General features: G+C 36.1%; 1 long non-coding RNA gene across 1 annotated transcript; it reads left to right on the top strand.

Annotated features, from left to right (window-relative positions):
• The first annotated feature begins 271 nt into the window (after positions 1–271).
• LOC115607374 lies at positions 272–7,692 on the top strand. The gene is made up of 4 exons (XR_003991207.1): positions 272–593; positions 1,409–1,497; positions 2,157–2,236; positions 4,866–7,692. It is a non-coding gene; the product is annotated as an uncharacterized LOC115607374 (long non-coding RNA).
• The last annotated feature ends 3,968 nt before the right edge of the window (positions 7,693–11,660 follow it).

The raw sequence follows: 11,660 nt of genomic DNA, 5'->3' as shown, positions 1-11,660 counted from the left end.
TTGAATTAATATCTAAAAGATTAATGTATATTGCATACAAAAAGACAGACCCAAGAAAATCTTGGAAACTATTTTCCTTTCATTTCCTATTTGTTGAAAAACTGTTTCCGTAAAATAATGATTAATTCTAAATTGGACTCCAGGAGGCTTTTAACACTGCTACATTTGCAAGGGTATTTTGTGAATTAGTGGCACGTCGTTTTTTTCCAGTTGGGACTTCCTGTGGAAACATACTTTTTTTTTTTTTTTTTTTTTTTAAATATATCTAAGGCCACCTCGTTAGCTAATCAGTAAAAAGACCACTGAGCTCAATGTGCAGATTCTAGGCAAAGACAAGGGAAGTGTTTTCGGACCTTTGAATTTCAGTGACTGGACATTACAGTTTTGAAGAAAACCGAGCACTGCCATCTTTTGTTGGAAGAGACTAACTGCAGCTTTCAAATGTCAATAGCTGGATCAGTTCTGATTTGGACGCACTACTTTCTGTTGGAAGGGTTGTTTACCACGTAGACAGATGTTCTTTCTTACTAAACACAAGAAGGAATATTTTCTGTATTTGGTGAACATTTTCCGAGGGAAAAGACTTCATACAGGTATGAACAAGAGTCAGAACCTACTATTCTACTAGACTGCCATACCTTTATAAACAAAAACACTTCAGGCCAAATCCATAAGGCTAGATATGGCCTTTTTTTACAATAAAGACAATGCATCCAAGTTTGATTTGTTAATGTAGCTGAAGTTTTTAATGAAGAAAGAAAAAAACCCCAAGTACCTACCTGTAATCCAGGCTGCTGCTGAATCACAGTGTATTTTCTGAGGAGAGAGATCCAAGTCTGGGGTGGTCAGAAGGTCTTTGCTTTCTGTTGTGTAGCTCAGGGAGGAAGGGGTGAAGTATTAAATGGCAGTTAATGTACATGAAAAAGTAGAAACTTTTACGACTGATTTTACTCACCTGTATTATGGCAAATAATAATTAACAAAGACCGATGCTTCATGAATGAAGGAGCTTGTAAGAAACAGCTTAGTGACATTTCATAGTGCCTTTTAAAACTGGGAGTTCTGTGGGTTTAAAATGGTTATTAATTCTTAATTTCCTTAAGTAGAAAGACATGTCAGATCCACATCTACTATTTTGGTATGCGTAATTTGCTCATTTTTACCTATTACTTCTTATTTGAGGGTTTTTCTTCTGACAATTTTGTATTATGGCAAATCAGGACTCTCAAATCTGCATTTGACTGCCAGTCTTTTGCTGAAGATGTACAGTAGATCACCTATGGGCAACTGTAGTTTGATGTCAGTACCTCAGTAGGAGTTAAATAAAAGAAAAAAAAATAAAAAAGTTGTATATTCCCATAATATAATAAATAGGCTCCTCCTGTTCTGCCTTCCCTCCATACAATAGATTGCCACCTGGAAGTTCAAGATGTTGAAAATGCTTATGACAGAGGAAAAGGAGTGAATATGCCAGATGATGGAAGGATCCTCATTAATGTGAGTGCTGGGTTTAAAGCATCTTTACCTGTATATCCCTACTGACAAAAGTTTGTCCTGAGCATGTAGAACTGCCACCAGCCATCATAAACTGCAGTGGGAGTGTGAAACCTGAATTGTCCTCCACAACTGTGGCTGTAAAGATCTCTTTATATTCCCCATTCAGATGCCACCCAAGTTTGAACACTGGGCATGTGTCACTTTGCTTTACAACCAAAATTGTTTTCTAAACCACTCTCAATACTTTAATATAAAATGTCTTTTCCTTTGGCATCTCTGAAATTAGTTTCCAGGTTACAGTCCTTGCGCAGACATTGGGGAATCTGATTTATTTAGTTCTTACGGTTTCAAATGGTCCATTTACTTTAAAAAGGATTGAATCAAAACATTATTTGCTTTATTTATATTTATTTTACATGTACAGGAAATTAACTGGCTTGTATAAGACAAGTAACAAACACTATCAGATCTTTGTCTTTTTATATGTCAAGGGCCCAAATTTAGTAATATTCCAGTAGCTTTACACGAAGGACCTTTGTAAAGTGCATTAATTACCACATAGCTCATTTTATTGAAAAATTAAGTGGGAGAGAAGTCCACTCAGGATTAGTAAAACACACAACCCTTTTCTGCTAGTTACCAAAATCTTTATGTTTCAGTGTCATCAATGCTATTTGTGCCTTCTACAAGCCCGAGGCTAAACAGATCAGTATCACTGGTGGCTTCGGCAAGTCCCTGAGTAAGTAGACTAATTACATGACCTCATGCATGTATTTGGATGTCTGGGGCATGATTGGTGTAAGCCTGAAGTCATGAAAGAAGAGACCTGTAATGTCCTGTTATTCATCTATGGAATGGCCTACAGGTCTCTGCCTTGCCCTGAAAAGGCTATCCTTAAATCTGAGATATAACATTTAGATAAAATAAAGATTCTCATAACCCTTAGAGTTATAATTATAATTATAATTATAAAATAGAGTTATAATTATAATTGTCACTTCTTTCCAAGTCCAAAATCCAATTTGTGGAATAAAACCTCTATATAATCCATTTTGATAAAAGACAATTAGACTCTTAATATAGTAATATATATTTAATAGATTAATATGTTCAATCAATGCACTCATCATGCAATTTTTATTCTTAGTTTTCCCAACAGACTATGGTAATGACTCTTTCACAGTTTCAAAAAATGAACTGCAAAAATCTCATTTGGCTCTGAGTAAAATCTATTTGCTCAAACAGCAAAATGTTAATGAGCACACCCCTATTAATCTCTCTATCTTTTGTTGACACAACTTTTTAACAAGGCTTCACATAAAAATTATTGAGCAATTTCATTCTATGGCCTGAGCTTTCTTGAATATGTAAGCACTGAATTTTGAAAGACATAGATGCCACTTAAGTCTTTATGTAACCTCTCTTAGAGGTTTGGCTGTGTCAATGCTTTTATGAATATTAGCACAACTGCACATTACAGAATGCCCAAATTATTTGTTTACTACAAGTATAGTTTAATATATTTACTGGAGGTATATTTTAATACACTCATTCTGTCCAAGCAATTTTTGTGTAAAATAGGGTACCTAATAATATAAACACTTTTTAGTAATTGCTATAAGAAAGGAAAAATGTTTTTGCCCCAGTCAAGGCTACAGTCAGTTGTCAACTGATAAAAGCACTGAATTCACTCTTACCTGATTTAATGGACTTAGCTTTCTCTTCTGTAAAAGAATAAAAGTTCTAGAAAAATAAATATGCATGGTAAAAGCAAGGGCTCCTCAAAAGTAATGCACACAGCTGGGGTAAAAATGAGAACAATGATGCTCTTCCTGGCTAGGAAGTTATCTTGGACTTCCACTAAGTGAGGGGCAATGGGCACTGCCCTGTTTGTTTGCATTGCTAGCTCTCAGTTCAGTTCTTCATTCAACAAAATTGACATTACAGTTTCCAGCTCTAGTGTGTTAAAAGCTTGCATAGTAAAATCCTAAACTAGGGGCATGATTTGGGGGATTTTATTATTTTTTTTGCCTTTTGATAATAATAAAAAAGCATTATTTTTTTAAACTGAATATGATGAGCTGGTTATGGGCAATGCAAAAATCCTCATTGTAATAATAAATATAGAAGCACTACAGATCACTCAATCAACAATCACAATGCATCTCCTTCCAAGACTGGGATTTTCAAACTATTCCCCCCATGTCCTGCAGACCAGCAGCCACTTGCTGCTGGCAGTGAAATTACTAGATTGGAGAACTTGGGCACATCCTGGATTGTTTCTATTTCATTCATGATCTTGCACTTATTAAGTGCTGCTTCTCGAGTAATTAGGTGGTATCTACTTACATGCAGTAGAATAACCTCTGTCTCACACATTCATGCCTCATTTCCTCATTTAATGCTCTTTTCAGTCTTGTTATTTATTTTCTTTAATATTACACTTCCAGCTCTATAGCCAGATGAGTCACACTTGTTGCCATCCACAGCAGCATTCTCCAAGGCCTGTGAAACAATAAAGTAATTTACAAAACCTTTTCCACTAAAGTTATATACAGTCAGAGAAGCTAACCTTTATTTTAGTGGCACTTGAATTAGGATGAAGTTCCATTCAGGAAAGATTATTCATAATAAAATACAGAACATCATCATGTATTTTATATTATTTAAGAAAAAAAGAAGCGACAACTCCATAACCACACCACACACCACAGTGCTGTGAAAGGCAGTGCCTTACACAGATTATTTCTTTTTTCATTCAGAAATAAAAAAAACCTAAAAACAGGCTGAAAATTTCAGAGAACTTCCCTTATTTGCCATACAAAAGGGAGAATTGAGTTCTCAGAAATTCTACATTAAATACTGAATGACTGATTTATTTTCCTTGCAACAGAAGAGTAATTTATCACGTCAAAACATTGTTTCCTCCGAGTTGCACACTGTTCCCTGTTCAGCTATCATTATCCACCTACAATCATTACAGTATACAATTAGAATTTGGGATAAGAAAGTAATTGTTACTTTCCTGAAGGTGACATTGACAGAGAGACAGTAAAATGACTGTGAGATAAAACAGAGGTAATCCCTTCTAACATGCATACAGAAAAAAAATCTTGCTAGCCAAGAATAAAGATATCCAGATGCCAAACATGGCAGAATCTATTAACTGTTAACAGAGGGGGAACTCCTCTACTTTTTCCATGGAGGAAACTACTATTGTTTCAATGACATCAATAGAACCTTGACCTGTGAAAGTATAGTACATTCCTTTGTTATTTTAACCACAAATTTCAGTTTATTCATTGTGATAAGAATATACGGAATGAGATGGAAGAATTGTTACTATTACTCTCTTACTTTTCCTTAAGGTAACCTGCTCTGTGGACTTCCACTGGAATTAGGATCGGTACATCCAAAGGCATGTTACGTTCTGTAAAATTCAAGGAAGCTTCAAGATGCTGGCCTGCTGTGACACTTTATAAAATAACTCTCTGAAAACATTTAGTCAAATGTGCAGTGAAGTACAAGTCAGAACACAGCACTGCTGCTTGCAGTGTGACAGGCGTCATAGTCTGCCATATTTATTTCTCCAAATCTCTAAAGAATAAGATGGCTTGTCCCATTTACAGTTGTTGATGTAAGTAGGGCACAAATACTTAACAGTATTTCCATATTAAGAAAGATACCTCTTAACTTGCTAGGAAAAGAAAAATGATTTAACAATATATGGATGCAGAATTCAGTCTAATGTTTTCTTGCTCTTGAATTCTGTTATCTTGGGTTCAAGAGGACAAATACAACCTCAAACAGACAAATATTGCTGAAATGGAGAAAATTCAGGGATTTGTTGAGTTTGTTTTTATAAATAAATAAATTTACCATTACATGGTAGGGGGGATGGAAATGAAATCAAGGGTCGATTCCTACAGTTGTAATCTGAAGTTCAGAACATATCTAAAATGAACATATTTTGCCAGAGCAAAAAGATGGCTAGTCAACCAACACAAAACCGCCAACAGAATTACAGACTGGTGTTTGTGGCACTGTGAAGAGTATTCTCTTCCTGTTTAAGAAATATTTATATACTTCAAAATTAAACAAGTATAACCTGACACATTGAAATATCATAAGTTTTCACTAGTTTAAGAAAAAAAAGCCACACCAAACATTAAAAATAAATATCACTTTAATATCATTGCAGTGCTATTAAAAATCAGAGTATAAAATTTCATGCTCATATCATTGAATAGTTTGGGTTGGAAAGGACCTTAAAGATCATCTAGTTCCAATCCCCTGCCATGTTGAACTTCTATTTAACTATACCCCCAAATCCTTCTCCCCAGGGCTGCTCTCAGTCCATTCTCCTCTCAGCCTGCATTTGTGCTTGCAGAAGATGACGAACAGGAACACATATTCTATACCACCTTAAAAATCTACTTGTCTCTTCTTATAAATTATGCCATTTTTCATACCTGCATACTTGTGAAGACCATGGTGTGTTAGAGGTCTGTGTAAATGTCACATATCAATTTCCAATCATCTTCCTATATAGAAAATGTACTTCTGTAATATTCTCTAAGAAACACAACTGTCTTTGGCTGTACACTGACATTGTTAGCAAAGTCCTTTACGACAATAGAGTACATGCTGTAATTTTCCCCAGAGCTGAAAACTCTTTCAAATGAACATGAGTCAGGCAGTACTTTCGGGAATAAAGTCGCAAAGTTGTAAATGCTGCTTACCATCCCCATGAATGCTGCCTTTTGGAAGCAGTACATCAAGTGTCAGACACAATGTGAACTCTAGATTGTTGGAGTACCTGTTAACATAGCGATATTTTCAAAGTTATCATTGTCTTGCTAACTTTGAAGAGCAACAGCTATTTAGGTTGGCAAATGAAACAAGGGTTGCACAAACCAAACACATGACATTGATTATGACTTGCTGAATGATGTAAATATGGGTCCAGATTCAAAGCTCATTGGCACTTTTTGATCCAGGATAATTTTATATGAAATACTGATTATTCACAATCTAACACCAGCCTGTTTATTGGAGAAACACTAACAATAACTAGCTTAGTTTTAAGCACTCTGGTGATAGTTCTGAGAGATCTTTTAAACTTAAAGACACATGCTCAGCTTTTCTATCTCCTACTAGGAGCCTGCCCTACTAGAATTGTGTCCTCTGGAAGTCTAGCCATGTGGTAGGGGTCAATATAATTACTTTAGTAATGAAATACTTATTAGAAGCAAGAGAAAGCACAAGGTGACACAAAAAGAATCAAATAAATCTGAATTCAACATGAATCATTTACTTCTTTCTGCAAATATTACTACCTTTCTAGGAGAAGCTTTCTTCTTATTGATGATGATATCGCTGCTGTTTATTTCATGCAGGCTTCACAAAGGTGTGTCTTGTAGGGGCAGGTGCTGTCTCAGATTGCTGATAGTTTTCCTAGTTTTTGTCAATATTGAACTTAAAAAAAAAAAAGTTGTACATTAATATTTTCAGAATTGTCATGTTTCAAATGAATATTCAGAGTATTTCACTGTGTGACCAGATTAATAGTTCATAGAAATAAACTTGTTGAAGCAGCACTCTATTTTCATAGGCTGGGTGAATATATGGAGTTGATTTATAACAAATGTTCTAAGTAACTTTTTTTAAAGGGCTTGAGACAAAGCTGGGATTTCCAAAGCTGCATATGGTTAAAGTATTCAAAATCTCTTGTCCTGTATGTCCTTATGCCTTACATAGTAGTTCTAGTCTGTGTTTAATGAATGATACACGAAGGGCTTTTAGGAAGTTGTGCTGTAGGGAAAGACTTTATTCTGAGTCATGAGCAGTGCTGAACTGTAGCCTCATTAATTTGATTAAAAGCATGGCTCATTATAGCCCAGCTGGTTATGCAATTTTTAAATAATACATAGTTTTCCTGACATCTCATTAATTGAAGTTATTATGCATTTTATATATTTTTATGACTCTTTGATCTAAACTGTTGTGTTATCCTGCTGTTTACCATCATCAAATTTGCCACTGGCCATGCATGTGCAACACCTGAATGTTTGCCACATAATCCTTCTGATGCTTACCAGATATTTAGTTGCGTTTTTGGCTTTTTGGTATGGTTTGGAATTATGAATCACTAGAAAGATGAATATATTGCATCCATTTTGAAAAATAATTATATAACCCCAAAGTACTGCTAATAAAGAAGTTTATAACAGAATTTTAAATATGCTTTGAAAGAAACTTCTTTCACCTTTTTGAAACGTAAATGCTAATAGGATACAGTTAACAAAACAATCTACTGAAAAATTAGTTCTATAACCGCTTTCATGCATGTACTTTTTTCCCTGGTGGACAAAGTTATTAAGGTCACAGTGATAAGATTATTCTTTCTACGAATTGCTCAGTATTACATACCACGAGGCAATCAGCAATAAATAAAATATTATTCTCAATCACCTCAAGAGATGCCAAGTCAGTAGGTAGCAAATAGGCAGTAACAGTTTAAAAAAAAATAATTAAAGACTGAAAAAACAACATTGAAAGAAATTCTACAGCAAAAAGAAATATGTTAACACTGCAAAGCCAAGTCACTTGAAAGCTTTGGTTCGTATTGCACTTAGGTGAACCATCAACTCCATTTTTAGCAGGAATACGTGATGATTGGAGTCATATCCAATCTACTGTCTCTAGTGAATGCAGAAAGTTGATCTATGTCATAAAAGATGCAGGAAACATCCTGGAATTTGACTCTAGGTGGAGAGAACAGTAATGAAAAATCTCCTTCAAGACATAAGATTTTTTATTTGTGTAGCCCTGGCTGACAGGCTGATGTTTGACATGTCTGGGAGTCTTGTGATTGTCTCGCTCTCATATGATGTGCTTTGATTCTACAAAGAACTGCTTCATAACTCAATTATAGTTCACTGGGAATATAACACTTTCTACTAAGAAACTGTGAATGACAGACAGATTCTTAGAACTGGGGGTGGGGGGTGGAGTGGGGGGTGGAGAGGCAGCTCTAGACCTTCTTATCAGAATCACGTGTTCTTCTCCCTCATAGACAAACACTGGTTTTAGAGCTCACAAACGCTGTTTCCAAGCTTGCCACTTTTGCCAGGCACTGCAAAGATGCAACCTGAAGGTCAAGTAGAACAAATAAATTATTGAGATTTTCACTTTCTATATGTAATTTTCAAAAAATTCTAAGCCTTTACATAGACAAAACTTCTAGTGTTGAATAAGAACATGTAAAGCTAATAAAAACCCCCATATTAACTAAATCCGGATGAGCTGAAAGTAACTACTGCTGTTAAGGTTTTTTTCTGAATATTGAACTTAATTCAATGGATTAATCTAAAATATGCCTGATGAGACTTAACCAGTGGAAACTTCAGGGAAGTGATTATCATGCTGGCTGAGAAGCTCTCAGAACCACAATCAGAACTGTTGACCCAGGTCTTCTTATGAAACATGCTCAACTCCTTTGATGAACTCTGGGCCATACATAACCTGTTCGAGGTGCCCAGGTCCCAAGAAGTAACACCACACAGAGGACAGGGTTAATGCATCTTTCTGGGATTGCAGCATTTCAGGCTTTCTAGTTCAAGCACACGTTTTTCTACCTGATCAGTGTTCAACTTACTTACACAAAGAACAAGAGAAAGTCTTATCAAACAACATATGAGAAATTTGGAAATGCCATATTAACCTTACTGAGATGCATCTGAAAAACAAAGTACAGTCATATAAGTGATAGAGCCATCTAAACCATAGAGATGTGTTGTGGTTAGAGCCCAGCTGGTAACTCAGAACCACGCAGCCGCTCGCTCACTCCCCTCCTTTTTCCTCCCCCCACTCCCAGAGGGATGGGGAGGAGAATCAGAAGAATGTGAGTCCCACAGGTTGAGATAAGAACAGCCCAGTAACTAAGGTATAATACAAAACCACTACTGCTACCACCAGTGATAATAATGATTAGTGAAATAACAAGGGGAGAGGATACAATTGCTCACCACCCGCCGACCGATACCCAGCCTGACCCGAGCAGTGATCTGGGCCTTCTAGGTAACTCCCCCTGGTTTCTACACTGGGCATGACGTGCTGTGGTATGGAATACCCCTTTGGCTAGTTTGGGTCAGGTGTCCTGTCTCTGCTTCCTTCTGGCTTCCCCTCCTCCCTGGCAGAGCATGAGACTCAGAAAGTCCTTGGTCGGAATAAACATTACTTAGCAACAACTAAAAACATCGGTGTTATCAGTGTTGTTCCCAGGCTGAAAGTTAAAAACCACAGCACTGCACCAGCTACTAAGAAGGAGAAACATGACTGCTATAGCTGAACCCAGGACAAGGTGAAAAACACTGTGAATGTAAGACGGCATACAAATTACCTAGTCTAATTCAACACAGTGCTATTACTCCTCTATCCTATCTCACAACATGCCATTGAGCCTTCATCCAAATTAACTTGCACCTTTCTTTGACATTGTCATGGTCCTTTCATCTACAACCAGTTTATCTGTATTTTAACAAGGTACAATCTTTAAATGAGGAAGAGCTAAGCAGGCAAGGTTTGGAAGATTCGTACTTCTGGATCTTTGAGTTGAGAAGCATGCAAAGTCATGCACCAAAAGTAATTAGTATTTGAAAATGTTAGAGTTTCAGAAGTGTTTTATAATGAGTTTCAATATACAGCTATAAAATATTTTGACTCTCAGGATTTTTTTTAACAGGAAAAATAAAAATAAAAACCTACTTATGAAAGATTTGTATTCTTTTTTGTTTTCCCCTTTAATACACATGGTAATCTCTCTCTAATATACATGGTAATTAAGTGGGTAATCTTTCCGTTATTTAGTGCTTTTATTTTAAACAGACCTTGTCTATGGAATCATGAATTATAATTCCATGGACTACGGAAGCATTCCAGTAGTAGGCCCCTCACTTCTATGGTCGTTGTGATTTTACATCTGTAAAGAATCATGAGTTATGTAAATATACTTCTTCTTATTAACTGATCAGAGTTTACAAGTAGTTGTACGTTTGCTCCAGAGGGCTCAGCTGGTATATGAACAGAGTTGTCTTGACATTAGTTGTGCTGAGTTTGAATATGGTTTTTTACCAATAGGCAGATTTTAATGATTTTTTCCCTACTGTTACTACATTCATAGGGAATCATAGTCAACTTCTTTCAAAAAACCCTGGAGATTTACCTATTCACCACTACCTGAAGTTGGACTAGATGAGTGCTGGAGGCCCCTTCCAACTGGAGCTGTTCCACTCTATTCTATTTAAATGACTTATGGAGTTGTAGTAAATAACTGACATGTCCTTCTCTAGAAAGAGACCAATTTTGTTTTGTTATAGTTTCCCTGACACTGTAACTGCCATGTTGAAAACAGAAGTTTTCCTTACATCAAGTCTTACCTTGCAGTAGTACCTGAAGTTCCCAGCTCCAAGTCCAACATCCACTCTTCATACTCAATCCCTAAAGACTTCCCAAGCATGAAAATGTAAATCGTCTGTTGGAACAAGTTGGGTTTTCTGGAAGAACAAAACCAAAGTGAATGAAGAGCCTGGGTTAACTTTACAAGACATCTAATAGGATAAATTCCTTTAAAATCCCAGTCCAGTTATTATGCATTTACCCACCACTCAAATAGACACAGGATTTACCCCAGGGAAAAAAACAGAAATATAATTTCACAGTTTATAGGAAATAACAGGAAAATGAACAGTTTAGATGATAAAGAACTAGTCCTTTCAAAACAAATTTCTAGAAGACAGCAGTTGTGCAACCAAAAACTAGTGTAGAGTTAGTCAACCACAACTAATCATTTTTCACTTCGTCTGTGGCTGTCCTGACTGTTTCTCAACAGAAGCTTGGATGCATTGTTTTTTTCCTGAAAACAATGAAAATGTAAAGTAGCCATTAGAACACAGAATTTTTGGGGTTTTTTTGTCTTTTTTTTAAAGCAAAACTTCAAGGGGGGGGGGAAGAAAAAAGAATTGAACTTACTTTTTATCAAAGTTAGCATATCAAGAGGAAAAAAAGCTCCCCTCAGCTGCTGCTCAGAAAATGGACCATCCAAGCAAAACACATACCAGGAGAAGAATCTGACAAATGAAAAGAATTGTGTAAGACACTTA

Source organism: Strigops habroptila, chromosome 4, assembly GCF_004027225.2.
Source record: "Strigops habroptila isolate Jane chromosome 4, bStrHab1.2.pri, whole genome shotgun sequence".
NCBI lineage: Eukaryota > Metazoa > Chordata > Aves > Psittaciformes > Psittacidae > Strigops > Strigops habroptila.
This window is presented reverse-complemented; position numbering and strand designations above follow the sequence as displayed.